The 5,865-nt window shown below is 36.6% G+C and overlaps 1 pseudogene; it reads right to left on the bottom strand.

Moving 5' to 3' along the window:
* Window positions 1–2,756: 2,756 nt before the first annotated feature.
* On the bottom strand, window positions 2,757–3,699 carry LOC108386635 (olfactory receptor 2B2-like; annotated as a pseudogene).
* Between the last annotated feature and the right edge of the window lie 2,166 nt (window positions 3,700–5,865).

Genomic DNA, 5,865 nt, shown 5'->3' with positions numbered 1-5,865 from the left:
AATAAAGGAACGGAGACATGGTATCTCTCAGTAGAGATAAGCACCTTGGGACCACAAGTCAAGCCTATGCCCAACAACTCCCCTCTGCCCTTTGCCCCATTCTTGAAAGCCTTAAAAGACAGAATCTCCAAGCTTTCAGTGTGCCTCTTCTCTGAGGACGTCCACACCTTCCTTTCTTTAAGGGCATACTTTCAAATAAAGCTTTCTCACTGCTCAGATTATTGCAGTTTGTCTCTTTGCTATTTCATTTTATTTCCAAGTTTTCACTCTGTCTCCACTTTACTCCTAATAAATAGGAAGGGACTGCTAAAAGCTCAGATTTGGACCTGCATATTTCCGTCACCTGGGTGACCTGGACAAAACTGCCACTGTGTGATCTGCTCTTAGTAGCCTGCCTGAAAATCTCCTTTCTATGGGAAGTTCTCAGAACATAATCTCACTCCATCCTGTGTTCCGTGGCTCCCCCAAATCGTGTAGTGGTAAGGGCTAGTACCCAGGCTGTGCAGATCCAAGCAGACACAGAACGCCATGTGACCCAGGCTTCAGGAGCTAGTAAGGGAATCTGTGCTAAGCTGAGAACTGCCCTTCTTTCCCTTGCACTTTCCTGTTCTCTGATGCCTGAAACACAGCTGCCATTCCGTGATGCTCTTGCTTTAATGAATTCCTTCCTTACCTACACTCATCTGACCTGTTCAAGAATTCTTTCTTGCCCAGAGTCAAGAATCCTCCCCTGTCCAGGCTGAGGTTTCACATAGTGTGCAGGGGAGAGACCTCCCCAGATGCAGCTGCCCAGCAATAACAGTTCATCAGATAATATCTTAAATAATTAAAATAATTAAATACATATAATACATAATATATGTATTTAAATAATAAATATAAAATGCATTTTTATATGTAATTTAAAAATATAATACTGTAACTCCAAGGGGAAAATCTCTGGGAAAAATACCTTTGAAATTGAAATCAGTCAAAGGGAGAAATAAAGTGGAAGAAAACTGTTTATTTCTTACACGCAGTCATTGGACATCTCTCCAGACCTGGCTGCAGGAGAGAGCTCCACCCAACCTCTCCCATCCAGATAAGCCTTCCCTCACCCTTATAATTACCTACTGATATGTAGATGGATTAAGGTCAGGTGAGAGATTCTGGAAATATTGCAGTTTTAAATACATAAAAATAATCACTAATGTAAAATATTTGTAGAATTTTGTTATAAATCATTTCAAAATTATAGATTACATAATGTATTGAATCAATTAGGCTCATTTTAAAAAATGAGAAGCCTCCATTTCCATCACTTTGGCTTCACTGCTATTTTTTCATAATTCTTAAAGGTCACTAACATTGACTTTGATATCAAATCAAAATTTATCCTTGGAAATCTGGTGTATCATTTATTTGGACTTCAAAATATAAAAGCATTTTCATTGGGGAATGTCTTTTCAAATTTCAATATATTCTATTAGGTTTTTACTTTCATTTTCCCTTTTAATTATAAATCTGATTGACAGAAAAGACTGGAATTCAGTGAAACATCTCTATTTATTCCAAGTACTAACACAGTAGTCTTTAAAGAATGGTCCTCTGCTTAGCATTACCTGAGAATTCTGTAGAAATGAAAAATTCCAGCCACTTGCTCCCCACCAACAGTCTTAGAGACTGGGATGGGGATGGGGTGACTCCCAATGTTCTGAGTTTTAAAAATCCTCCAGGTGGTTCTGATGCATGCTAAAGTTTAAAAGTGTTGTATTAGAATTACACAGAGGCAGAAACGTAGCTACTTTAAGGTCTTAAGTGAAACATGCAAATTTTATTTCTTATTCTACTTTCTGTTTTTAAAATATATTTAGTAGAAGAAAAAATATTGGAAAGAGGATAGTGAAGAAATAGTTAAAATGATTCGAGTGTAACAAATCATAAAATAACCAAATAACCAACTCATGGTTTATAGTACTTTGCTCAGTACCTTGAGGAGCACCGAAGGCCATTTGGAAGAAGTAAAAATTACAGTCTATTATATCCCTTGAGATATACTTAGGCAGTAGAAAATAAATGCAGTTTTCTGTCTATTGACAAAGCAAAAATTCAGAAGTGTCCTAAATTAAGTTGCCATAAGGGCCAGAGAAAGAGGGAGAGAGACAATGGAAGGTCATCTGTCAAGAGCCACAGGCTAAAGCTAACCAGAAACTCTACATTCCTGCATGAAGTCATTTCAGTAAGCCTCTAGAGGGTCCCCAGGACCACTGCATTCACCTTTCAAGTGACCCTTGACCATCAACAACCAATCTACAAGCTTTCTCTATGGACTTTCCTATCCTAGGATTCCTATTCCTATTCCTAAGCACCTATCCCAGGACTTGCCCTACTTTGAGTTGGCCTGCCTGCCTTATCGACAGCCAATGCGAATTTAATGAACTTTCTTTCTTTGAGACTCCTCATAAAAGTGCCCTGTTTCTTGAGCCTGGTGGACAGGTTGTTCCTGTTAATTGGCCTTGTGGCTGGTAAAGCAGAAACTTCTGTCCCAGGACTCAGTCCTTATCTGGCTAGCCTCTGTAATGGCTCAATAAACCCTTTTATTTTAGAGACATCTTGGTCTCTACAGTTTTTGATTTGTCACAGTCAATGACATTTTATTTGAGGAAGATCACCACAACAGTTCTTTCTAAGAGTAATGAGAATAAAGCAAGTTGGAGAAAATTAAATTTAAAATACATAAACATCAAGTTTAAATAAGGCTTATCATTTGGGTGTTCCTATTTCTTGATTAAGAAGACCTTTGCAATCAACCTCTTAAATGCTCCCTTTACATCTTTGTTTCAAAGTGTGTATATAAGGGGGTTTAACATGGGTGTGATGATTCCATAAAAAAGGGACACCATCTTTCCCCGATCCTAGGAGGTAGGGGATGGTGGCTGTAGATGCATATAGATAGCAGTGCCATAAAATAGAAACACCACAGTTAGATGGGAGCCACATATTCCAAATGCCTTCCACCAACCTTCAGCTGTCTGTATTTTCAACACTGCTTGGACAATAAAAGCATATGATATTTGAATGAGTGTCAGGGGTATTAGAAGAAATAGCACACTGATAAAGAACAGTTCAGCATCATTTGCTCTTGTATCTCTACACAACAACTTCAGCAGAGCAGGGACTTCACAGAATAAGTGATCCACTTCTTTAAGGCCACAGAGTGACATCTGACGGGTCAGGGTAGACTGCAATATTGAGTTGCTGAAGCCACTAACCCAGGATGCAGCTGCCAACTAGAGGCAGAGCCTTTGGTGCATGATAACTGAGTAAATGGAGAGGCTGACAAATAGCTATAAACCTATTAAAGGACATGACAGCCAAGAGAAAACAGTCAGTGGAACCCAAAGCCAGGAAAATTTAAAGCTGGGTCACACAGCCATGATAACTAATTACCTCCCTGGTACTGCATATGTTAACCAGTATTTTTAGAACTGTACTTGTAGTGTAGCAAAGGTCCAGGAGTGAGAGATTGGTCAGAAAAAATTACATGGGGATATGGACTTTGGAATCCAAACATGACACAAGAATTACTGCCGAATTGCCAAAGAGGATCAAGATATAGTAAACCAGGAACACCCCAAAGAGTGGAAGTTCTAGCCATGGTCTGTCTGGGAAACCTAGGAGGATGAACTCTTGTGGGAAGCTCTCATTTATTTTATTCATGTTAAATGATTCGATGCTTGGTTCCCTGAAATGTAAAAAGTCAGTAAGTTAATAAACACATATATATTTACTATAAATTATAATCTCTTTACTAATAATTTATATGAATTTTCAGACTGATACTATTAATAATGCATTAATGTATACTGTTAATAATGCAGTAGTGCAATAATAAAAATATAAATACCTCACAAATATTTAAAAAGCATTTCCATTTTTAAAGCAGTTTAGCAAAATAAATTTCAAAAGCTTTAAAGCATAGCCTCAGTTTCCAGTTCACATAATTTATGCTTTGATCTTTTGTTATTTTGTAAGTTCATTTTTATCACCTCTTTCTACATAGATACCTACTATTTGGTAGACAGTAGACCTAGTTCCTGCCATTTGAATTTATTCTAATTTCTCCTTAATGCCAATGAGATTCCTTGTTTGTGTGAATCAGTTAAAATTGTTTAAATCTCACACTTCTCACTCTGAAAAACCAGTGTAGTCAGTATATAGTAAGTCATCAGAAAGAATGTAAGGAGATATATCCTTTTCCTTTTTAGAAACTCAGAATTCATATAGGATTTTTTAATAACATGGAATTTGAAGTCTGACAGGCCTGGGCTTGTACACCTACCTTGCCTGGGAATGGTTCTCATCCTCTGATCTCCAGGCTCTTCATTTGTAAAATGAAAATAATAATAACGGTTTTCTCAGTTGTCTTGGCATGAAGCATAAGTGATGTGAAGCATGCATGTACAATGCATAGTCTTAGAAACAGAGAAGTGTGGTTAAAGGAACTGTAGTGTTTCAAGGCTCAGGGGGTCGCAGAGATTAATTACTTATGAATTTAGAACTTTCAGTTTCCTAAAGTTACTAATGAAAACTGGCTCTGCCCACTGACAAATTACCTTCCCATTTCCTCTTTAACCCCAAACCATCAACACTAAAACAGGGATCATGGTAACCATTTACTGTGAAATATAAATGTGATTTTTAGCATAGACTGCCTTGCATAGTGCCTGGAACATAGAAACACAGCTGTGTTAATGAAAGTATGACAGTGATGTGGGAGCTCTGATGCTTTGAGCAGAAGCTATTAGAGCCCAACATTTCCTACAGATTCTTCTATGTCAGCTCTACCTGCTAAAAATGATTCATCCCAAGAATCTTAACAGAACACTCTAAATTATTTTATTATTTTATCATCAGAATATAAATTTTTCATTATTATTCATGTTCATCACAATGTTAGTAATGTTGATTATAATTTTGTCATAGGACTATTAGTCCCCTAAAAAATATCCCCTTGCACTTATCTGATGAATTTGAGATACATAGTCATAGATATAGATGTTAAATGATGTTCACATGTATCTTAAGTATCTTTAAATGTATCTTTCAAATGTAACTACCTTTAAAAAAAGTAGTTATTAAACATTTGTATAGCATGATACCATCAATTTATAAAAGTAATCTATAAATACATATAAGTATTACTATAAAAATTCAAAGTTACCTTAAAAAGTACAGAGTAAAGTGTTACCCCAGACTTTATTTATAAGTTTACCTGTTTTTGTTCAAATTTTTAATAAATGGACACCATTCTTTTAAGGTATTTTTAAAAATCTCTCCACTTACCAATTTACTTTCTGTCTTTCACTCTCAGACAAGCTTTGCTTAAGTTTTAAGACTTTGATTCCCATGAAGTTACACATCTCTAAAATAAACTTTATTTTTTTAACTCTTCTTGTATCTTTTTAAAATTAAGTCTGAATCTGCAACGAATTTTTCTAAAGGATGGATTGGGACTGGATGGATTCTGTGCCTTATTGGCCAAAAAATGTTGCCAAGGAATGAGAAATCAGGCAAAACAGGATTAATGGCATCAGTAAAGAGATTTCACATGCTTCATAATTTCCTTGAGTTGCCAAGTGTTGAACAGAGCCCTCCAAGTCACATAACAGGGGTGACTGAAATGCTCATTTACCCAGGTCTACTGAGTTTACTCCTGCTTGGCTGACAGTTTGTAATAGAGCAACTTCCATTCTCAGCCCTATTCCTCTTTGGACAAGGTATAAGTGTTATGGAAAATACTGTTATGGAAAATACTGGAAAACCTGGACTGGATCATTGATGGAAGAACCAAGTGGCACTCGGAGGTCTTGGAGTGTTGAGGTT

The sequence above is a fragment of the Manis javanica genome, chromosome 16 (assembly GCF_040802235.1).
Source record: "Manis javanica isolate MJ-LG chromosome 16, MJ_LKY, whole genome shotgun sequence".
NCBI lineage: Eukaryota > Metazoa > Chordata > Mammalia > Pholidota > Manidae > Manis > Manis javanica.
This window is presented reverse-complemented; position numbering and strand designations above follow the sequence as displayed.